This window comes from Artibeus jamaicensis, unplaced genomic scaffold (genome assembly GCF_021234435.1).
Source record: "Artibeus jamaicensis isolate MK-2021 breed Jamaican fruit bat unplaced genomic scaffold, CSHL_Jam_final contig_685, whole genome shotgun sequence".
Lineage (NCBI taxonomy): Eukaryota > Metazoa > Chordata > Mammalia > Chiroptera > Phyllostomidae > Artibeus > Artibeus jamaicensis.
The window spans coordinates 23,311,635-23,336,835 of record NW_026521924.1 but is presented as its reverse complement, the minus strand read 5'-3'; the positions used below and the strand labels follow the sequence as shown (position 1 = coordinate 23,336,835).

The window sequence follows — 25,201 nt, the reverse complement described above, 5'->3', positions numbered from 1 at the left end:
GAGAAAAGAAGCAAATACGTACTGACCACCGTCCTCCTCACCACAGCCTGTGTTACACACTGTTCCTACCTTAGAGATGAGGTCTCCAAGGCTCAGAGTGTTTTGCCGATGCTCCCAGAATTCCACAGCTAGTCCCTGATGGAACCAGGGCCTGAGGGTAACTCAGACCCATGGTCCTGAACCTCCGGTGTAGCACAGAACCATGCCATCTGAGGCAGTTTTCAAAATATCCTTATCTGGGCCCCATAGCTTACCCACTGGGTCAAAATCTGAAGGAAGAGGGGTTGAGGGGATAAGGGGCAGGGAGGGGTGTGGGTTTTGTAATAGTCATCCAAGGGGTTCTTGTAGGCACCCTGGTTAAGAACACTAAACTTCATGGGAGGAAATGGCTTTTTCAAATATTGATGTACTTGCTGCCTTGGGACAGAGAGATTCATTGTAAACCTATAAAAAATTTGGGGGAAAACAGCAAAATGAGTATTCTTATAGCCTTTATCTTGATTCACCAGTTGCTCTTATTTACAATACTTGTGCATGCTCTCTGACTTCATGTGTATAATATATAATATATAATACATAATATATAACATAATATGTATGTATATATTCTCAACCACTCAGAAATACGTTGCAGACACCATGACATCCTTCTTCCAGAGAATTCAGCATGTGTTTCCTAAGAAAATGGGACAGCTCTTCAACATGACCATTAGGAACTTATCTTACCCAAGATATGTAATCTTATTTTAACATATGATATACCAGCCCATAGTTGAATTTCTTCAACAGCCCTAAAATTTTTATTATTATCATTAGTAGCAGCAGCAGTAGTGTTTTAATCCAGGATCCAATCAAGGGGCTCACATTATAGTTGGTCATCAAGTCTCTTCTTCCCCTTTCACCTAGAATAGCCCTCCCACCTTTATTTTCTCTTTCAGGATGCTGACATTTGTTTAATGTGTAGACCTGTTGTCCCGTAGAGGATCCCACAGTCCAGACTTATCAGACTTTTCTATCGTGATTGCATTCGGGTTAGGTCGGCACAGATACGCATGGGTGATGTCGTGTGCTTCCCTTTGCATCCCATCGGTAGACAGATGCTGTCCCTTCGCCCATGGCTGAGGAAGTCTGAGCCCTTCTTATGGTTGAGTAATGGCTTTTAAAGACAAATTTAAATGGCACATACTGATTATTTCATGAGCAAATATGTAACTTCATTTTTTCTCAGGGTACAGAGCAAGTTTGTAGTCTGCTGAACCACAAAACCGGTCCTTCCTCCATTCTCAACCAAGGTGAATGGCTGAGACTCATACACTCCCTGGTGTCCAGAACAAGAGGATATTGATGTTAGGCCAGGAGATGCAGGAACGGGTGAGCAAGGAAGCAGGCTTGGTGTGTCCTTCCTGAGCTCCACAGCCTCTGGTTGTATGAACTTGTCACTAACCCCCTGCTTTTGGCCGAGGGGCAAGTGTAGCTGATGGAACATACTGTCTCAATGCTACCCACTCAGCCCAAACCCTTCCTGTGCAGGCCAGTCTCTCATGTACACTTCTGTCCATTTGTAAGAACATCCTTGGAGAACTCCCAATGCTGAGCAGATTGTGGTCAGAGATGTGTGATGTGGGTCTATGATCTTAAGCTTTCTGATCTGCAGTAAAAACCTGGATAACACCAGTTTCTTAGGTTTCGAGGGGAAACATCACCACTGTTTCCCCATGTGCTAAAATTTAGACTCCTGAGAGGAAACACCTAGGACTGAGGTTGATTGGCCAGCCAGAGAGGAACCAGAAGTGCGCTGTATAGAATCTCTTAGATGTTTTAAAGTCCAGCGATTTCCATGACATATTTGTAAGTGCTGTGTGTATACATAACACACATAGACATATATGTATAAACATTCATTTAAATGACACTGCTTTTTAAAAAAAGACAGAAAAAACAAATTTCAATTGACATTATACTCAAATACTAAAAAGTTTTACATTTGTTTGAATCAATCAACATTTTAGGATTCCATCTCTGCATCCAGGGTCCGCAGGCTACAGCCACAAACATGCTCTGGGGACTCCTCTGAACACTGTGGAATGCATCAGGTGCCTTTTAAAATGCCCTGTGGGACCCTTAGAATGAGATTTGAGGGGGGAAAAATGTAAGCACTGCTTACACTGGAGATGTAGAAATTGCCTCTGAAATCAGCCTGATGTATATAAAATTGAATCTATTTTCGAGGCATTAGGGAAGTGACTGGCTTCTGCATCAGTGTCATTAGGAGGCCCTGAAATTATTTGCAAATGTTGAGGAAGCACTGAGACAGGCAGAGCGCAAGAATAGGTGCCACACTGGAAAAAATTATAGAAGAACATGCCGTGAGCCATTATTTTATTATTGAACAGGTGGGCCTCGGCCTAATTCAAACTCTGTTTTCCCTCATAGGTTTATTTTCTGGGGTTTTCTATTCCAAGCCACTGCTATGCCAGGTTATTCAACATTCAATCAAGCCTCCCAATTTTGTGTTAGGAACCATGGCCACCCCATAGCGAGGGTAATAGGGCTTTGTCAGGTCTGGGCCATTGCTGGGACATTCTTGAAAAAAGGGGTGCCTATCACAATTCAAGGACAAACAATGTGCATTGTTTTCAGTTTAAAGAAATACTGGCTTTAAGTAATCCGGTTTTGACTCATTGCCCCAGGTCCCTGATTCTTTTTTTCCCCACCCAGCTCTCTCCCTCAGTAGGATCGTTTTCTAGGTCTTTCGTCTGGTGCTTTCTTCTTTTGTTTGTGCTTAAATCTTCATCTTTATATCTTTTATTCATGGTGTTATCTTCTCCTTGTTTATTTTCAGTCCAAGTCAAGATGCTTCAAAACAAATTCCTGTTGAATTCCTATGTGATGGGCTTTGGCTGTCTGTCTTTCCTATAACAGCATTGGAAAGGCTCACATGGCTGTTGGGCACCTTTAGTTAAGTCTATAAATTTATTATTGCCCTCATTCTACAGATGAGACAACTGGGGTTCAGAGAGACTCTGTGCCCCGAATCACACAGGCATCTACACAGTCGTGATAAAGATCCATTTCTCCTGCATCAGTTAGGTTCTGCCACCTGGTTCCACAAAGAATTTGGGAAAATATCCACTCAGAGTACCTACAATAAAATAGCTACAGGAGAAATAAATAATCAGGAAAACATAAAAGAAGACAGGAAAGTCAAGGCCAGTTTATATTAAAATGCCATTGCATTATGTTAAAAATTAATCTGAATATGCAGGCTGATAGCCTTTAAGTTCTAATCTGGCTCTGGGCTTCCTAGTAGCAAGAGCCCAAAGAGGAAGATAACATTTATTGGCACCTACTATGTGCTAGATCTGATGCTTTATATAAATCCCCACTCTTAAGCCCTGTAGAAACCCCATAAATTAAATATTATTCCAATTTTGTAAGTGAGGAAACTTCAAGTCAGAGAACGGAAGTAACTAAGCCCAAAGTTGCCCAGTAAAGAGTGAGGATGGGATTGGATTGGATTGTTTTCTGACTCCAGACCTGCGTTCATTCCCCTGCACCATCAGTGGCAGCCCAGAGGCAGGGAGAAGGGTTAGCTCCACTCCACTCCTGATGGTCAGCCAGCTGTTCTACTACATGGGCAGAAGCTGCTGCCACAGCTGTGTCCTCCATGGAGGCCTGGGGCTGGGCACTGTCCTGGAGCCAATCAGCTTCCCACAAGGTGCCAGGCTCTGTGATAAGCATGTTCATATATGGCATCTTAGTGCATTTCACAGTAACCCCTTACTGTTGATGTGGTTATTATTAAACCCATTTTGCAGTCGAGGAGATTGGTGCTCTGAGACATTAAAAGATCTTCCTTAAGTCACATGATGAATAGATAGTGAGGTCTGGACCCCAAAGCAGGTGCTTTACTTTCAAAACCAAGTGCCTTTGTCTTTCCTCTAGCCTTTGGCTTTCTCTCCACTATAAAGCTGGCGGGGGAGAGAAAGGAGATCAAGGTGAACAACCTTGCTGGCTGGGAGCACACTGCTTCATTTTGGTTCCTCTGTCCATTTCAGGGCCTGGAACTCCTGCGATAGTGGATGCTCTCACAGGCAGAATCTGTAGAGATTTTTGCACCAGCTTCTAAAGAAGCTGTGACTGTAGACAGACAGTCTCATCCTTGGGCATTCCTGAACAGGACAAAGCCCTAGATAGATGGAGAGCTAAGCATGGAATGGCCCGTGTCCACTGAGAGATGGCAGCCTAGTGGGGCAGACAGATGGTCCGGCAGTGGGCATCTTTACACAGACCAACAGGGGCTGCAGTAGCAGGCTGCGGAAAGACCCTTCCCCTGACTTTGTACTTCCAATGTGCCCAAAAATATATCTGGTAGGCAGTACACAGTAGCCTTAGGAGATATCCGCTGCTGCTGAAGAGGGCGAGTCCTGAAGCCTGATGCCTCTGTCTCTCAGCTCATAGACCACATAAAAGTGCGGAAGTGTTCCAGCTTGATACCCCACAGGGTGGTTTAGCAGAGGTGAAGCAGGCAGACTTTTAACTTGATTATTGTAGTTACATGTTGTGTGACTAACACCATTCAAATGGGGAAGATAGATCATGACTTTTACATTGTAGTAGGGGTTAGCTGGGGTCATGATAAACTCCCAAGGAAGATTCCTTAACTTTCGGGAACATGGTGAGCCAGCTGCAGAAATAGGGCTCTGGAAACATTGCTCTGACCATGGCCTTCCCTGGGCTAACTGTGGACTAGATAACATGTGATGTTAAGGATTGCTAATGATACCTTCCCTCTGCTCAGGAGCATCTCTGAGGCAGTCATTTTGCTAGGTGCTGATCACATATTATCTGTAATGTTCAAAACATTGCTACCAGGTAGGAATTACTATCCTGATGTCATAAATAAGGAAACCTAAGCTCAGTGAAGTTAATTACATCTTTGCTATCCTATCTTTGTAATACCCCAACTCAACCTTCCCCTCTTTTGCTTACAAGCATGTCTTCTTGTTCAATTTGACCCTGTTATCCCAGCATACAGACATATTTTTGATTTCTGGTTATTTCAGCCAGTGAGCTCACTAAATCCTCCCAGTTTGGGGCCTCAGAATGTAATAATTGTTAATATTCATAATACCAATTATCATCTATTAAGTATTAATTATGATCCCATTTCCAGCTGAGAGTTTTATGCATATTATCTTATCTCCTTGGTATGTTGGGAGGCTTAAATAAGTGTTATGATTATCCCTGATGATTTATAGGTGAGGAAACAGGTTTCAAAAGTAAGAAACTTGCCCAAGGCTTCATAGCTTTGAATAGCTGAACTGGCACTTAAACCCAGGTCTGTCTGACAGCCCTAAGCTCACAGCCAAGACCATGCCACCCTGCTGCCTTCTGTAAGGTAGATGTTAGTATTCCCATTTTATAGAAAAGAAACTGGGGTCCAAAGACACTAAATCATTTGCTCAAAGCCGCGGTTCTCAAAACATGGTCCCCAGATGAATGACGTCAGCATCACCAGGGAACTTTTTGTAAGTAAATCTTTGGGCCTCACCCCAGACTTACTAAACCCAAAACTCACTGTTTCTAACATGCCTTCCAAGGGATGCTGACACATGTTCAAGTTTGAGAATCGCTAGCACAGCACGTGGTGAGGCCCTGGACTGCCAGTCTCCAAAGCCCTTGCTCTTCATGTGCTAAGTTGTCTCTGATGACAGCACAGTTGCAGGCTTATGGAGAAAGAAAGGCTGTAATGCCCCCTTTCTCAGGGTGGATTCACCAGGAAGACATTGCCCAAGGACCTGAAGGCTGCTAAAGCCAGTCTGGGGGTCCACAAGCCCAGAGGCCCCCTCCCAATGAGCTCAGGAACTTTCTCCTGCTTTGTCTGAATAGCAAACATCCTAAGATTCAGAATGGAAGGAGTGGAAATGTACAAGAAAAAGCAATCATGAGTCACACAGTGAAACCAAGAGCTCAACATCATGAAGATGAATATTTTTGTAATGCACAAAATTCTGTTTGCAGGGACAATTATATTTTCTGGTTGCTCCAGGATTAAATTGAATCTAGGAAAAGAATTGAATGTTACAAGCTTGCTACCTCCAGTTTTATTGAATATTTTACAGGGATTATTGAATATTTTGCAAACATCCACTTGGCTGACAGATTAAAGGACACACTTATTAAGTTCCTGGCAACCAAAAGTTGAATGGAATTGTTTATTCCTTGGAAGTGAAAAGGGGAAATTTATGTGGCCTTGAGAAAGTAGACAAGCTGTCCATCACAAACATGAAGGGGTTAAAGGAAGGAAGAGAAGTTCCAGAGAAGGACATTAGACTAACAGGGATATAGTAGATCATCAAAACCAAAAAGTGACCTTAGACAGCACCTGATCCAACTTCTTGTCCTGAAGATGAAGAATTGAGTCCCAGAGTTTTCTCTGGTCATTCATTGAGTCACTAGCAGAACCTGAGCTAGAACTGGGAGCTGTGGCCACTTTAGTCCTTGTCCCATGGTCCCTTTCAGAGGAATTAACTCTGGTCAATAATTTGTCTTCTAATGTTTTCTGTAGATGCCCCCAATCTGATTTCTACATGAACAGATCCTTCTCTAATTGAATTGAACTTTTCATCTCCTGGGTATTGGAGTAGCAGAGGTATTCCTTTAAATAACCACCGAATGCCGACTATATGCTATGTGGTGTAGGGATTATAAAGATAAATCAGACACGGTGTCTGCCTTCAGGGACAGTATTATCTTCCAAGTGGAGATTTGGAAGTGGGTTGGTTTCAATAAATGTGGTAAGTGATAGGGAAAAGGCATGTATAGTGCGCCAGAAACACTGATCAGAGGCTCAGCAAGTGATTCTGCCTGAATTAGGCAATACTCTGCAGGGAAATGGGCTTTGATTCGAAGGATGTGCAAGAGGAAGGTCATCCCAGGAAGAAGTGGCAGAAGGCTTCGAGCTGTAAGGAGCATCATGAGCCCAGAGAAGGGGCTTTGAGATGTAAGGTGCTCTGTTTTGAGCTCATATGGCCAGAGATGTGGAACCTGCCCTTTGCAATTTAACATTTGTAGCAACTTGTTTGGAAATGAGAGTGACCCTAGTGTCAGGTGCCTTTGCATGTTGTTGGAACCTGGCCTCACAGTCTCTATGAATTGGACAAATTGAGCTTTGCATGGTAGATACCTAGGTACAGCGTATTATCAGCTACAGACCTTTACCTCAGGAGCTCGCCCAGGCATCCCTTCTCAATACTCTTCCCAAGAGACCTCAGTAAAGCTACAAGGCCAAAGTTGCCTTTGACAATTTATGCTAGGCCACTGTATCTTGAGGAGAAAATAGAATTGTTCTGTACACCTCACAGGCGGTCCTGAGTGACAACAGGGTGCTTATAAAGTGCTTGCTCAAGTACTCAGGGATAAAGAAGTGATGTTGAAAATGTAAATACACAGTTGCTAGGTAGCAGAATAAACTGAACTGAGAGACCATTTATTTACCCTCAGCTCAAAGCTACAGTCTTGATAAGTTGCAAACACAGATAATAATTCCACTCGCTAACATGTTGTGAGTAATTACTGGACAAAGCACTTTACATGCATCATTTCACTTCATATTCTCAACAACTCCGTGGGGCAGCTTAGGGGAACTGGGGCTCCGAGAACTTAAGTAACTTGCTCAAGGGCACACAGCTACCAAGAACACCCTCCCAGGTTTGCACCTGGGTTTTTTTATGGTTGACTTGCCAGCAGCCATCCTTCTCAAACACTTTCTTTCCTTGATGTCTACTCCCCTGGTGTTTCTCCTTCCTCGTCATCCATCTCTTAAGCTTTTTCTGTTGGTTTCTCCTCTGGTTTCCAATCTCTAGGTATTGAAGCATCCCAAGTCTTAGTGCAGAATCTTCTCTCTTCTGCTTATACTCAGTCTAAGTATGTGCTGATGATGTTAATTCAGATAATATGCACAGGAAGAGGCCAGAAGAGGGGTTAGTTGGAGTTGCTATTGAGTCGTCAAAGAGAAATGAAGTAGGCAGTTAAAGCCATGGGCCTGGAGCTCAGCAGAGGAGTCTGGCCTTGGGGATGTAAACATTTGCACATTGTGCACTCAAGGTAATTGAAGACTTTGCCATGAGTAAGGAAACTGAGGTGCATGGAGATGAAACACATTGCCTTGGGTCACTCAGCAAGTAAATGGAAAGCCAGAGCATTGAGCAGGGTTTACATTTCAGGAGTAAGCAGTCAACTGAAGCTGAGGGTGAAACAGGAGACTATGAAAGGGGCTGGGTGGATGTGGTCAAGTGCAGAACCTCTGGTCCTCCGCCTGGATGCTGGGCTGGAACTCGGAGTATATCAAGGAATAGATGGGTGACGTGGCCTCATGGTTGTCCACTCAGCTTGTATTAAGATAGGACCTCAGTATTTCAAGCAGAATTTTCTGATTCAAAGTAGAAATTGCAAGGAACCTAGAGTCTGATGTATCTGTTAGTGGTTAGGTGTGGATCTACCTTCCTTAGAAAATCAGTGAAGAAGTCATAGGGCTGATTCTACCACATGGGTGGAGGAGCCCTCCTAAAGTTTCACTCAGGTGGACGTGTGTCCCATTTCCCACAGAGGTGGGCAGCAGGTAGAAGACAGGAATTAGAGATTTGGAAAAGGAGCATCTTTCAAAAGGAGCATTTGAGAAAGTGGAAGAAAAAAGTCAAAGGGCCAAGGACAGACACAATCCCTCTGTCCCCTGCACTACCATCATCCTTCGGATAGTCTCCTGCACATTTCAGAAGGAGAGTGCCCCAAGGTTTACTTACTCAGGCTGAGTTGGAGTGCAGTGTTCTTGACTGTATTGAGAGAACTGCCTACATCACATCTAATACATCTCTACCCCAAACCTACCTCTAGGATGGGCTTATGTCAAGGGAGGAGACCCTCCCACCAAAATACCATTGGTAACACAAACAAGAGAAAGGCAGTTCTGCCCTCAAAAAGCCCACGATGTGACAGTGAGCACAGTCAACAGTGATATGACATGATATAGTAGAGAGATAATAGTCCCTGGTGAGAGGAAGCTGCCCTGGCCCATTAACCACGTGATTCATTTCCCTTCAGATCATTTACTTTTCACCTCACCACCCATGTGAGTTGACTTCCTAATTTTATGGAGCCTGGAAATGAAAATAAAAATTCAACTTCATGGCATTAAAACCAGAGGAGATGTGTTGGACACAATAGTAAAGGCCCATTCAGCAGAGATACAATATGGATGAATCTTGACACATTCCTTTGCCTTGCCCTCTACATCCAACTCAGCACCAAGTTTTCATTATTCTTTGTGTGTGTATTTTCAGAACCCATCCACATCCATTGCCTTCATCCTTGTCTAAGCTTCCAGTATCTCTTACCTCAGTAACACCCATAACCTGTAAATCAGTGATTTTCAACCTTTTTCCTCTCATGGCACACATAAACTAATGACTAAAATTCTGTGGTACACCATAAAATATATTTTTGCTGGTATGACAAAAAAACAGGTATAATTTTGATTCATTCCCATTGACTACTGTTGTATTGGCTGTTGTCATATTTTATTTGACAATCTAAGGAAAAAAAGGTCAGTGCCCCTGACTAAATAGTCAGGTATTGCATGTTTTAAATTTTTTTGCAGCATACAAGGTGAAAATCACTACTCTAAATAATCCTCATATTCATTCTTGTTATTCTCTAGTCCCAGTTGTTCTTAACAGCTAGAGAGATTTATCCAAGATGAATCAAACATGTTGCCTGACCCCTCCCTGGTTTAAAACAATTGTGTGCCTTCTGGTTGTTCTTAAGCAGCAAACCAAAGTCCTCATCCTCACCTTATTTACAGGTTGCCCTGCCATCCCTCCCAGGTTCTCACCTCTCACTGCCCCTTTCTCTGTGAGTTCCAGGAGTCACACTACCTTTTTGTCTCAGTGCTTTACCTTTTCCACACTCCTTCCACCACAGGGCCTTTGTTCATGCTGTTACTATATCTTGAGCAGGGTAAGCAAACTGCAGCCCCTCAACCAGATACAGCCCACTCTCTGTTTTCATAAGTAGAGATTTATTGGAACATAACATTCCTTTTTTAAAACAAGAATAGTCTATGTATAGCTGCTTTTGCACTGCCTCAGTAAATCTAGCTGCTACAGAGATCAGCTAGCTCACAAAGCCTAAAATATTTACTCTCTAATCCTTAACAGAAATGGTTTCCAGCTCCTCATCTAGAGCTCTGGCTACACCCACACTCTTTCCCTAATTGACTTCATTAGATCTCAACTCATGGATTTCTTCCATTCTTGACCCTTTTCTCCCCAGGATGAGAGGTCAGAGTTTGTGAAGGCAGAGAGAGAGAAACATGTTATTGGTCTATGTTTTGATATGACATACCATGTTTACATTTAATGGCATAAAACAACAACCCTTGTATTTTGCTCATTGTATTTGTAGACTAGGAGTTTGGGTAGGGAACACCAAGGATATCTTGTGTCTGTATGAAAATGAGGAGACTCTGCTGGAATGACTTGAATGACTGGAAATACCTGGGACAGCTCTCCAAGGCCATATATCTGGGGCTTCAGTTCTTCCTAGAGTGGGATCTGGTGAGGGTAGAATACCCACATGGATTTTATTTGCATGTTTGACCTCTTGTTTGAAATGACTAGAGCATCTGGAGCTGGGTGGCATTGCCCTCTCCCTGTAGCATGGCAGACTCTTGGGAATCTGACTTCTTGCATGGTGGCTGGCTTTCCCCAGAGCAAGTGTTCCAAGAAACCCAGGAGGAATGCCAATCTTCTTAAAAACTTAATCCAGAACTGATTGACATCACCTCACCTGAACATTAGTATTAAAAGCAGTCACAGGTCAGCCTCAGAGAGCAGAGAAACTAGCTCCACCTCTCCATAAGTGAAATGGTGTATACCTATATGAAGAGGAGAAATCAGTGATGTCATCTTGAAGAAATGACCACACTGTTCTAAAAGAAGAGGATACGTGTACAAGGGCACAGAGGTGTGAGAAAATCTACTTGGCTGATAAAATCAAGAATAGGACTATTTTTCACATCTCCAGTTTCCACGGTTAGAATGTTCATGTTTCTATTTTTAGCACATGGTTCACCAGGCTCTCTGAAGATTTTCAGAATCTGGAAACAGCTTTTACTCACTTGTACAATTTCCTATGAGTATAGAGGTATTTTCTAAAATATTGAGTCCAAAAGACACCAATAGTGTTAACTTCTTCCTAGGGTTTGAAGAAGAGACTCTAAAAGGCAGGTGGCCATGTCTGTGTCCAAGGTGCTGATCCTCCTTAATGTCAGACTGACCCCGATCCTTTTCTCAGGAAGTCCCTTCCTTTGGACTTGTAATTATTGGCATTTGACCTGCCTGGAATATTTGCAGTATTTCCTCCATGGGGTTAAGTGGTGGAAGGTGAACCTGGAAAGAAATTAAGGACTGTGTTTTAAAAGGTCTCCAAAACTAGAGTTAGAAATAGACTTTTCTGCAAAGGGCTAACACATTTTAAGTGGAGGGGCAGGATTGAGTCTAACTTGAGAAAGATCATTCCAAGGACAGTGAAGAGAATGTACTGGAGTGGGAGTTAATGAGGCTTATAAAAACTAAGTATTGTTTCATAGTCAAGAAAAGTGACCGCACAAAATATTGGTACACATGAAAATTTTATTTTACACACACATCCACATGCACACCCCCCACTCACACACACACACATACCTGGTTACAGACTTAGCAGTCACTACAAATCAGTTGGTGTGCCCAACTCTTTGTGATGAAGCAGGTGTTAGAAAAAGGATGCTCTACAGCATTCCATTTGGGAGTGTTGTTAAGTTCACAAATATTAACTTAATCTCCCTTCTTGATCCATTGTCCCTTGGTCCGTCAATATATTGATGGTTTTGCACCTGGAAATATTTGAACATGTTTGATTTTTGAAATGACTGTCCTTATTCAGTTAATATCTCATTGGGCCAGTTCAGTTTTTCCAAGGTAAAAACCCCTTTCATCTTCAGGGACTTTGATCTAAGTTAGATGAAATTCCCTCTGATCTACAGATGTGGCAGAGGCTCAGAAAGTAAGAGAGTCATTCCAAACTACCAGTCACTTCTGCTTCTGCTGCAGTATAGACCCAGATGGTCCTCTACTGAGTATTCAACCAGCTGTGCCCTAGCAAATAGCTGCACTCACAAAGCTGGTCCCTGGACACTCTCTTAGTAATATCTCTTTTCATTCTGTCCCATTGCTCTCAAACTTATCCATCATCAGAGGTTTACCTAATAATTCTATGTCATTATCATGCTTTACTTATAAAATACCTACTTGCCTAGTTTTTTTCTGCAATTTTAAAATGAAAATCTCACCAAGCCACTGCCCAACTAAAAGCCTATTGCTGGCTCACTATCACCCTTGGAATGAAGTTAGAATTTGCTTCATGGCCTCTATGGCTTAGAATGATGTGATTCCTGGCTACATTTTTGGCCACTCTCTGGGTTGCTCAATATAGTCCATTCATATTGACTTTCTATTCTTTGAAAGCACTAAGTATTTTCCAACATCATGGCTTCCATAACTGTTTCCTCTTCCTAGAACATTCTTCCTCTCTATCATTTATTGTTTATACCCTATTTATCCTTCATATCTATGATTAACTGTCACCTTTTGAGGGCTTCTCTATCTCCAAACTAAATAGTGACCATTTTTTAATAGCATTATGTTCTAGTCCCTTCCTGCATGAACCACAAGAGTCATGTATGCAAATGTTTGCTCACTTAAGAACTTTTTGGTCAATGTCTGTCTTCTTCACTAGACTGTCAGCTCCAAAGTGCAGAGACCACTTCTGTTGGCTACCACTGTATCCCTGGAGCTTAGTGTGGTGCTCAGCATATAATAGATGCCTGATCAGTGTTTGTTGAATGAGTCATTATGTTAATTTTGTGATTGAAATAGAGCACAGTGATTCCCTTTTAATTATTCTGTATCCAACCAACTGTTCTTGTGTGTCGCTGGAAAAAATGAAGACCTGTCACCATGGAGATGACTAAAGTTGCTCTAAGGATTTGATCCCATGGTGGAGGTGAGGAGAACATCGCGCTAGTCTTAGAGAGATATGTGGGGTGCACTTTGCTACTTTGTGTCTTAGTAGGTCTTGATTTTGGTATCTTTGACCTAACCCTTAATTCTAAAGGCCTCATAATCAAATACTGGCGTCCTTAGGCTCCATCATTCTGTGCAGACCTGGAAAAGAGAAGGGACACTCTTCAGAACTACTTTGTGGGCCCTGCTGCCCCAGCACTCGTGACCTCCCCTCTCTCCTCCAGCGGGATCTGTGCTGCCAACTGCTTTTTCCTTCCCACCCCCACCCCATTCACTGCTTTCCCTTCTCCAATTTTATTCTCTTGTGGATTTTTCCCAATGCCTGGGAAAAATACGAAAAGTCAACTTACCCCACGTATTAGAGGATGTGCCACATTGACTTTAAAGAGCAAAATAGAATAAACTAACATTTATTGAGCCCTAGCTATGTGTCAGGGACTATGCAGGATGTTGCACATAAGTATTTTCCAAGGAGTATGTTACCTCCTTTCATCCTAACAGCCTGTGAAATAACAATTGTTATTAGTACAGGCTTCTTTCCCAATACATAGATTGAGGCTCAGAGAGATTAAGGAACTTTTCAAGGTCAAATAGCTCGTAAGTAATAGAACTTGGATTCAATCCTAATCTTTCTCTTGTATATTATTCTACTGCCATAACCCACCCTTTCCAAATAAGGTGAGCTATGCAGACACGTCTGAGGTCACCAGGGGATGGCATAATTTGACAGTGATGTCTTCAAAGCCCAGGATATAGGCTGTTCCTTACTCCATCTGTTTCTTATATTGCAGTGCTCTCTGTAATGGCTAGAGAATAGCAAGCTTCAGGACCCTGCTGCCAGTTACTCAATCGGTCATATTTTTTGAGTACCAGTATGTGCTAAACATGCAATAGGCTCTCATTCTACAGCAGTGAATCAAGCAGCAAAACATTCCCTGTCTTCATGGAGCTTACATGATAATGGTGGTGGGAGTGGAAAGAGAGAGATAGGAAATAAACAACAGACAATAATAAAAGATTAAATATGTATGGTATTCTAGAAAGTGATGAGTGCTATAAAAAAAAATGGAGCAGGATAAGTGGGGTGGGAGTGGCCCATGGGGGAGGATCCAATATATTTACCCCATTGGGACTTATGACTTGGCCAGGAGCCTGGTGTCATGTCATTGAGATGTTAGCTGGCAGAGTCACTTCCGTCATTGTTTTCTAAAAGCAGTGTTGCTTTTTCAGCTGATCCTAGACATGGTGAGTGTTTAGCCACCATTACAAGCCATTTATTTAGCATGAAAATTTATTAGTTTGTCCATTGTCTAGCAAATTCACCACATTGCACTTTTTACTGAGCAAAATCGCTTAATTAGTGTTTTATTACTGGAATTGACTGTCAATTACGTGGCTAATTCATTTACTTGGGGAATGAATTTTTTATCTGGGTGAAGCCATTCAAAGTTCATTGTTAACTCTTTGGTGATTAAAGATTATCGTCAATGACAATTTATGCTATAAGGAAATTTAAACCGTGTATTTCCCTTGAACTATCAGATGTTGAGAAAATGTTTAGGGAAGGGCAGAGAGGATCATTTAGAACCTTTCATGAATTAAAGAACTTTCATTAACTGGATGATTCAGAACACTTAGCAGAGCTAAGTAAAAGTATTGAAAGGTTTGGATTGGATGCTTTGGAGTAAATTATCATAATGTAATTTTGCATGTAAACAGTCTATGCATGCTGTCTTGTTCACATTATTTCTTTGGGTTCTCACACACAAAAAAAAGAAAAACATTGTAGAGTAGCATTGGGGTTTGTGGTTGGCAGTCTCTAAAATGGCCCAAATAATCCCTGCCTCCTTTTCTATATCCCTGTATAATCCCACCCTTGAAGGCAGGCTGGACCTAATCACTGACTTCTAATGAACAGTTTATGACTGAGTGTTGGGATATAGCTTTCAATACTAGGCTATACAAAGACTGTGGCTTTCAGCCTTCTCTCACACTCTCACTTGCTTGTTCCGTGGGGAGCACTGTTGGAGGTTACCTATGGAGAGGCCCACTGGGCAAGGAACTGAGGGAGGTCTCCAGCCAGCAAGGAACTGAGGCCCTCGCTCCAATAACCCAGAATAAATGTCAGCAGCTTTGGTTGCTGAAAATTTTTTGTTTGGCTGTTTTGGGACAATGCTAAGCTTTACTACCTCATGTGCCCACTCAGAGTATAAAGGGCAGTGTTTGCTTTTTTACGAGCAATGCTAGGACTGCTAATGAACACACTGTATTTCTGAACTGGGAGTCCCATTAGAGACCATGCCTTGGTGCTCAAAGTGCAGGTTCATGGACCACCAGCACCAGCCTCAACAGGGAGTTTATCACAAATGCAGATTCTCAGGCCACATTCTAAACCCCCTGTATCAGAATCTGCATTTTAAACTCTCCCTGGATAATGCCTACTAAAGTTGGAGAAGTGTTGGTCGAATCCAACTCTAATTTTAAAAGCCCACAAAAATGAAAGTAATTAGGCGAGACGATTTCATGGCAAAACCAGATTGAACTCAGGATGAAAACCCCAAAACTGTGTTACTTCCGGTCTATTAAGTTCTGTCATCTTTGTGGTTTATCGTATCCACGAACTCCACTTAAGTATATCGGGCATCATTTGCAATGGAGAAGTCAGGCTCCTGTCTGCCCAATACAATGGCAAACTCATTTCAAACCGCTTTCCACATTTAAATGTCCTCTCCCAGACAAGTTTAGTCATTTCATTAGCTCTTCCTTACATATCAGCAAAAGAAAAAGTGACCTGTCAGGCTGAAGAGTGTATAACCTGTCAAAATGGAATTTTTCTAGTTTAGCCAAGTCTTACTCTGCAGCCGTTTTGTATACCTTCACCTTATTACAACTGATGAATGAGAGGGAGACAATAAGACAGGCCATGGTTTCGGTGTGAGGCATTGTTATTTTTTCCTTCTATCCTGCGTCATCCTATGAGGATGTGGGCCTTGGAGTGCAGCCCACAGCACACGATGCTGGGCTGGCTGCGCAGAATTTAGTGTGGGCGTGACCCTGACGCCAGTGGGGAACTCTACATCCTGTCCAGCCCAAGCTGGAGTCCCAGGATGCTCATCGCATCTGGACGTCACTGAAATCACCAGAAGCCCATCTGGGGAAGAAACGCTTTTCCAGTTCATGTGGCTTTCTGTTCCCTAGACCCACCAAGGCTGATGGAACTGAGGCAGAAAGGGAAGAGCTTGCTATCGTCACCATAGAAACAAGAAGGCGTGAAAGAGGAACCTTGGAAACAGACAGGAGTCACACCTCTCAGCAAGTTGGGGGAGGGATTTTGGTGGGGCAGGTGTCCCGACCAAACAGATATTTATGGAGCAGCCACTGAATCCTGGAAATGCAGCAGTGAACAGTCGAGACAGGGCACCTGCCTTCACGGAACCTACAGTCTGGTGAAGGATACAGACGTTAAATAATGTCGCTATTGATTTTTTGATCACTGTTGTAACTGTGGAGATACCATGTATGTCCACAAAGCTGCACTGTGACTCCTGAAGGTGACATTGGTAGGATCCAACATGCTAACATCTGAGAGAGATGGGGCTGGGGTCAGATGGGGATGTTCTCCTTAATGTCCTCAAGCATTCAGGAAAGTTAATAGATTTTTTTTGGTAAACTCCCATTTACTCACCACCTAAATTCTACCATTAACATTTTGTGACACTTAATTTATCACTTATTTCCCATCTATCCCTCCCTCAATCCATCTTGATATTTTTACGCATTGCGAAGGAAATTTCAGACATCAGTACGCTTCCCTCTCCCTCACTGCTGCACTGTGCGTATCAATAATGCAAGCTCAGTGTTGTATTTTTCCTTTGAGATAAAATTTACATACAAATAAATGCACAAATCTTCAGCTTTCCATTCCATGAGTTCAACAATTGCATACACTTGTGCAACCCAAAGCGCCAATAATATACAGAAAGGCCAAGACAATCCCTCCCGCCACTTCCAGGCAAACCCTGCCCCCACTCCAACCAGTCAGTAAGTTCTGGCTTTTATTTTCTGCCACAGATCAGTTTGTCTATTCTAGAAAAGGAAGTGATGTTTGAGCTGAGTTCTGAAGGGTGATCAGTAAGAGTCCACTTGGAATTGGAAGGTTGGGGAATATTAACCATTCCAGAGAATAGCACACATAGGTAGATTCTCAGGTGGCCAAGAACTTGGATGGCTACACCCTAGTGAGCAAAGGTCAGAGGGAGACACACAATAAGGCCGGCGAGCGTGGTGGGAGCCAGACTAGTCATAGCCTCGTGGCCATATTAAAGATCAGAAACATAGCCAAGGGGCAGCTGGCAGCCAATAAATGGCCTCAGTGAGTAGGTGGCCTGCTTAGCTTTGAACTTCTAAAAAATTCTCATGCTTCACTATGGAGAGTAGAACATGAAGAAGCAAGAGACAATTCAGGAAGATGTGAGGATGCTGTTTCAGCCATTATGGGGAACGAGAGGGGTAGCACATACGAGGGTCCTGCTGGTGGAGAGAAGGGACTGTCTCTAACTCCTCTGTCGTATTGACCTCTGGTGTGTGGCACTTCTAACAATTGTACATCACACTTTGATTTTCACTCTCTCTCTTCATTGTGTGGAGATACCAATCATAAACCCTGTGAGGAAACTGATTCAGAGAGGTTAAATAACCTGCCCAAAGTCACACAGCCAGTATGTGGTAGTATCAGGAGTTTTCACACAAGTCAATTTATGTTCAGAGTCAATACACTTTCCACCACTTCCCTGTTTGCAGGGAGATATGATGGGAGTCTCTCCGTCTTTCTCATTGGAATCATTTCTTCCCTTGTTACATTGGATTCCTCAACCACTCCAGAGTTTTCAGGGTAGAAGCCTGCCCCCATTGCTGGCACTCCCGACCAACTTGAGTTTACTTTGAGGATAAGTTCAGCTGTAGCCCTGATTTTCCTATAAGTGATGATTCAGGGTTGGGGGCAGATGAATCAACACAATGGCTCTACCCATACCCAGTTATATTTGTTTGTATTTATGCTGGTTGTAGCCCCCACGAGACACAGAAGTAGCATGCAGGGGCCGCCTGAAGGTGCTCAGTTTGCAGGCTCAGTCAATCCCATTGTGTATAACTCAGACCCTTTCTTGTACAGTCTCAGTCTTTCTCCCTGCACAATTTCCCCTCCTGAAAGCCACCCAATTTCATTCTCTCTCATGCTTCAAAAAATCTCAAAAGTCTACATTTTACTTTTCCTTATTATTTTTGCTTCAAGTGTCTTACTGGCCAGGGCACCTTCTTGTGAGTTCTTTTGAATATTCTATTTGTATTAACATGCATATATACAGAATTTTATTTTAATAACTTCAAAACAATCTGAATAACCTCACAGTTTCTTCTCACTTTAACATGCGTCACTCTTTTCTGGGAATCCCTTTCTTCCCAGCCAGTATTTGTACCATACTTTATTGTTAGCTTGCAAAACTGTGTAGGCACCTGTCTCACTGTCTGTGTGTGAGAGAGACACATATTTCTACTCATCAAAGTTCAGACACATGCCTCTGCTGGTGCAAATGAATGACAAATATGCAATAATTAAACATTAGACTCAGGTGTTCAAGAAAGAGCTGTGTTTCAGTGAACTAAACCACATTAAAAGTCCAGAATTATCTTGCTTCTCCCTGTGGTTCAACAAATTTTCAGGACCTCACGCACAGTCCTCAGCTTTATGCGCTTCCTTTCTAGTCTAATTGCGTCACTAGGCGGCGGGGACCTGAGAGCATCCTGTTCCCGCTGCTGGTCTGGTGCCTCTGATGCACACAGTGAGTGTCACTGTGCTCCTGCCGAATTTGGGTTCTGAAGCCTGGGCTGTAGAACGCTGGTATCAGCACTTTTGCTGCCTTGTTTTCCCACCGATTTTCATACAACTCTGACCACCCCCCCAAACAAAACGATGGTCTTTCAAAGGTTGTTTTTAACTGTACAATTCTTTCTTCAAAAACAATCATACCTAGAAGTCTGTTTTATAAAACAGTGATTTAAAGAAAAACCACTTAGCTCTGTATGGAGCAGAGGTGATGGGAAACCCATGTGTTTCCCAAGCCGAGCACATGCGTGTACATGCCTGTGTGCACACGCCTATACACCCATGCGTGCACAGAACCCATCATGGGAGTCCGACTCTCTGTCCATTGAAGACACTCTGAACAGAGGTCTCCCTTCCTAACTTGGCCTTGGCACTTCGGACACTAAGTGCACAGACTAATTCCTTCCCCTTGAGGCCACACAATGAACCTTTTACTTTATGATTTGTGAAAAATGAAAACAAGGACCTGACCGCTAGTCTCTTAGGTAAAGGCTGATGGCTTTGAACTAACAGGAGGTGAGTCACAAAGCAGGGCCATTACGTGGATGGCATCCTCTGACACTGAGCGGTGTGCAGCACCTATGGCCACACGTGGTGACCCTGTGGACCCTGGGATTAGAGGAGCATCAGGGAGGATGGGGCCCCGGTTTGTGGGGCCCTGGCAGACCTCAGGGTCACACTGAGAGGTGCTTTTCTTCATTGTTGCTAGACACCCAGGGTCCAGCTGAGAGACGAGAGAGAAACTCAAAGGCAAGGGTCCTGTTGCAGACGGGCCCTTGTGCTGAAACTGGTTCTGCATTTTGGCTGGGGTGGTGGTCACAGGAATCTACATATGTGATTAAACTCCATAAAACCAAACACACACATGCACACACACAAGTGCACATAAAACGGACAAGATCTGAATAACTCAGTGGGGTGCGTTGATGCCAATTTCCTGATTGTGACATTGTACTTCAGTTATGCAAGATGATCACACTGGGTGAAGAGTAGATGGGACCTCTTTGTTACTTTTTATGACTGTCTGAATCTACAATTAACTCAGAAAAGAACTTCGTTGAAAAAAAGAAAAGCTGATGCTGCAGCGATGGGCCGGTCTGATCTGAACTTCCAACCCTGTGGCCACATTTCAGGAATCTTCAGATGTGCTTCCTGGTTTTCCCAGTCATTGACTCACTCGCCACTCAAAACATGTGATAAATGTGTTCTATCAACTTCCTATCATTGTGAAGTAGTTTGTTTGTGTCTTTTTTTCTTTGTCGTCTTTAGCAGAGGTTTGTCTAAATTTATTGGTGTTTTCGGAGGAAAGAGCCAACTTTTACTTTTGTTCAGCTTCGTTATTATACCTTTAACTTCTATCATGTTCCATTAACATCTGTTCTTATATTTATTTACTTGCTACCTTCACTGACTATATTTTTCATCTCTAGAAGTTAAATTTGTTTTTCAAATCCACCCATCCTCTCTCTGTGATGTGTTGCATTATTTCTATGGTTCATGGGCCTTCCATTTTCTCTTCCATCAGTTAAAATGTATCTATTTCATAGTCTCCTTGATTGTTTTATTGTTTTCAGTTTTGGGGAGGCATATTTCTCTGTGTATTGTGTCTCACGACTCTCCCTCTCATGGGGATAAGCCTCCTCCTGTGGCTTGTCATTCTTCATATTTGTTATTTTTCCACTATGAGTTCATCTTTAGTGGAGGCAGTTGTGCTTTTTGGGAATAATGCATCCCGGATTTTGAAATGCCTCTCTAGGGTGGTTTTTCGTGCACTTTTCAGAACAAAAGGATCGTCAGTTGTGTTGCCCAGGTTTTGTATGTTGGCTTCTATGTTTGTGGTCAGTCTATCATACCTGTAGCATGATCTTGGGCCCAGGCCCACGTGGGATAAAGATCCGGGGTTTCCCTGCCTCTGTCTGAAAGCTGTACACCCTGCTTTATTCTTGCTAATTAATACCTTTAACTTAGATTCACACACACATGCTTACACCATGCCTACATACGCACTATAATTAGATTATTTAATTAAGAACAATATTAATATATGTTGACTGTCCATTAAGAAAGGTGAAGATATACTTTTAATTTTTTTAAATTGTCCAATTGCAGTTGATATATGAGTTTCAGGTGTATGGCATAATGATTAGAATTTATATAAATTATGAAGTAATCACAGCCATAAATCTAGTACCCATCTGACACCATAGGTGTTAACAATATTGTTCACTCTAACCCCTCTGCTTTACTTTACATCCCCAGGACTATTTGGTAATTGGCAATTGTCATACCTTCATCCTTCACCTCTTTTCACTCATCCCCCGTCCCCTCCCCTCTGGCCACCAGAAGTTGATATATTTTTATATGTAGTGATGTATCAGCCACACACTTCCTGGGAAAACTTCATAGTTTAGCCATGAATTTTTATATTACTTTTTAATATAGTCTCTCTGTAAGAATTACTTTTATAGTTTATTCTGTTTTATACGCATCTCCATGTTAAACTGATTTTGGTGTTTAAAACATCAGTTCTCTTATAAAATGATTACCTCTAATCTCATGGAGTGTTTTTTTTTTTTCTTTTCTTTTCTTTTCTTTTCTTTTCTTTTCTTTTCTTTTCTTTTCTTTTCTTTTCCTTTTCTTTCTTTATATTTTTCCACCTCGCCCAGTCTCTGGAAAAGAATCAGAGTGAGTCTGAATCTGTGTATCAGCAAATGTCCTTCTGTAGCCCCACTAAGGAAAAACAACATGTATGAATGGATCTTTGGCGGGTTACAGCATTTTTCCCTTCAAAAATTTGGTTCCACTGCCCAAGGCACTCAAATTTAGGCAACAGAATATCTGGTTAGCATTGTTTCTTTTCTTTTCTAGATAGCCATTTTTTCCAGCCTAGATGTTTATCTGAGTGTTTCTACATCATTAATATTTAAATAATTGTATCTAGAGATCTGTTCTATTTTTACATTGTGCATGGAGAACTCTTTATTGAAGATTTAGGTTTTTATTCTGCCAAAGAGCGGTTTTTACGTTATACCTCTTATTATTTCTTCGGTTCGATTTATTCAGCTCTCTTCTTTAGTAACACCAATTATCTGGCTTTATATGCCTGTTTTTTTCTCCCCAAGAATGTCTTTTAGTGCCTTGCACACGAACACACATGAGCAGATGATAGTACAGAGGAAATAGAAGTCTCATTGTTACACCCTTGCCTTTTCCACTGCGAGGTTCTCAAACTAATTTTCTTCAAGTTTCTGCCAGTTGCTTATTCTTATTACAGATCCCAACGTCCACTTTAATTCAGCTGTTGCATCGCGGTCTCCTCTCAATCTCCCCTTCCCTCACCCAGCGAGGGTTTTTGTAGTTGCTTCTTACTTGATCCATATTTCGACAAAACCTGCTGTCTTGTTATTTAATCTTTCACTTCCCTTATTCTTCCATGTTTTCTAAAGTGCATTTCTATTTTATGTCATGGAGGTTAAGATGCCAGTAAAGAAAAAAGAAAACAAATCAAATTTGCTTAAATAACATGTTAACGCATTATCTCAGAACCAGAAGTCGAGAGTTAGATGAGTTTCTATGGTCGGTTGAATGAGATGCCCAAGAACATTGTTAAGGACCCGAGTTCTTTCAAGCTCTCCACTTGGCCATCTCATGGGGCCTTGCCCTCAGCCTTGCCTCATGGACGCAGATGGCTGTAGCAGTTGTGGGCTTCCCACCCCCATATGGCAATTCCCAGTAGGAGAGAGGGGGGCCACCAGAATATGCCTCTTACAAGTAAGGACACCTTTCCTGGAAGCTCCTTACTAGAACTCTCCTCCAATCCCATTGAAAATTTTTGAAAAATTGGCAAAGGAACACCTGATTGGGTTAAGGAAGTCAGTACTCGCCCCTAGATCTAGGAACAGGGTCATCCTCCTGAATCCCATGGGCGGAATGTGGGCACCCAAACTAATTCGAGGGCCCTGCCAGCAAAGAAGAAGGTGGTTGGGTAAACAGTCAACAGTGACTACTTCGTATCTTTAGAAAATTGTATTTTTCTTGACATCCAAGAGTGTCCTTTTCCTCATTTTTTAACAGGGTGGATTTTTCTAAGACCCATATTGTTTTGTTTACACGATGTTAAGGGAGGAGGAGCTGTCTCTCCAGGACTGGCGTTTGCCATGAACAGAGTGGGTGGATAGTCACTGTTGCCCCCGCTCACTGCATGAAACCCTCATCATGTGGCGTAAGCAGGAGGCACCGCCATGGGTGTTCGCAGCCCTCCCTGTGTAGCATGTCTGACACCACCCTCCTCACATCTGATGTGAGCGCTACGAGCAGGGATGCGTGCTCTCTGCACAAAGAGGAGGACTGATTTCTTCACCAGCAGGAGTGAACGAATCCAGAAGTCACTTCCCCCATGAATTGTTCCCATCACAAATTTTTCCTAATAGTGAATCTGCATTCTGGCCACAGAGATCTTTATCCACTGTCTTCGGTCTTTGCCATGTCAGAGACCCCAGTGAAAGGGATGAAGGAGGAAAGAGTTGGAGATGCCCAGCCCCCACCCCCAACTGCGGTTTTTAGGACCTTTGATTCTGAGCCCAGGAAAGGAAATAGGAAAAGAATAAACATTATGTTCTATCCCCCAGGCCACTGTTACATCAAGTAACACAGTATATCACTGTCAGTTGCCAATTATATAACGTCCATTTCAGCTTCTTAAAATGAGGTGCAGTGGGGTGACATTGTATTTACTCTTATTTTTACCAGTCCAGCCCTTTGTGCTTGGTCAGACTTGAGAGAAGGTAAATTCTCCTGCCATTACGTTGAGTGAGAGCACAGCCCCCCAGTGGATAGGAGATGGGGGGATGAATTTGATGTTTCTCAGGGGTCACCCATCTGTACACCTATCCCAGTTTATGTCTAGAATTCAGAAATATAGAACAAATTTTTCTTACAACCTGACACCTAAACACAAGCCAACTACTGCGTTCGATGCTTCACAACAGAAATTGCAATCTCTTCCAAGTCTGGAAGGGAAATTGCCGTGTTCGATCAAGCAAAAAATGATTTTATACAATTTCAGAGATTCTTAAGAAATTCTGACAAAATGAAGTCATTATCTTCATGCATATATCAAATGTGGTAATGATATAATAATGGATATTTCTCCTAAATTCTGATACTGGGCTAATTGACAGACATAGATTTCGATGCTATATTACAAGTTTATTTTATTGAGGCTTTATTGGTATTTGGTGGGGGAGGTTTCTTCCAGTGGAATCCCATTGAAACCTTGCAACAAACTCCTAATCATCATCATCATCAAGATCTTTATTGCCAATTATCAATAAAGGTCTTAGGTTCAAAGCAACTTACCTGAAGTCTCATAGTTAGAAAGTGGTGAAGTTCATATATGAATACAGGTTTTGTCTTCAGATTCTATTCTTGGCCCCTGAGCCTACTTTTGCCATGGCCCCCACTGTGTTTGTCCCAATAACATCTCCGCTCCGGGTGGGTGACTAGCCTCCTCCCACCTCAAACCTGCTCCCCTCTCTCAACCTCTTCCCTTTTGGAGAACAGTCTCTAAAATACGGACCCATCTACTCCTCTTGCTCTGCAGCCCTAAAGGGTGCGTGGGTTTGCGTGGGTTAAAGTAAAAATGTGGTTCTGCAGTCCACATTTCAAATGCTCAATAGCCATAAGTGGTGAGTGGCCGCCATATTGAACAGTGCACATCTGTCAACCGTACAATACTCCGTCAACTGTATACCGTTCTTTCAGGCAGCACTGTGCTGAAGCTGTCTTGCTCTAGGCCCGTGTCTTTGTAGCCTTCGTGCTGGCTCTGAATCTGCTCTCCCCAGAACTTGATCTGGCTCTGGAGAAGTCTGGGTGCCTCTGTGCTGTCCAACATGGCAATCACTGATCACCTGGGTTAGTCTGAATTGGCGTGCTCTATAAATATAAAATACACATTGGGTTTCAGAGCCTTCGTATGAATAAAGAATATAAAATGCATCGTTGATAACTTTATGCTGACTGTTGAAATAGTATTTCGATGTATTGGGTTATATAAAATGTATTTTTGAAATTTAATGTTGCTCTGAGAACATGTTCAGTTACGTATGTGGCCTGTGATGTATTTCCACCAGGCCCCTTTGCCCTACGATGTCTCCTTTCCCTGTCTCTTCCTTTCTCTAGATCCATGCTGCCCGAT

At 42.5% G+C, this 25,201-nt stretch overlaps 1 protein-coding gene across 10 annotated transcripts in view; it reads left to right on the top strand.

Moving 5' to 3' along the window:
- PTPRT (protein tyrosine phosphatase receptor type T) overlaps positions 1–25,201 on the top strand; it is a 925,330-nt gene that overhangs the window by 818,868 nt on the left and 81,261 nt on the right. The window lies entirely within an intron of this gene.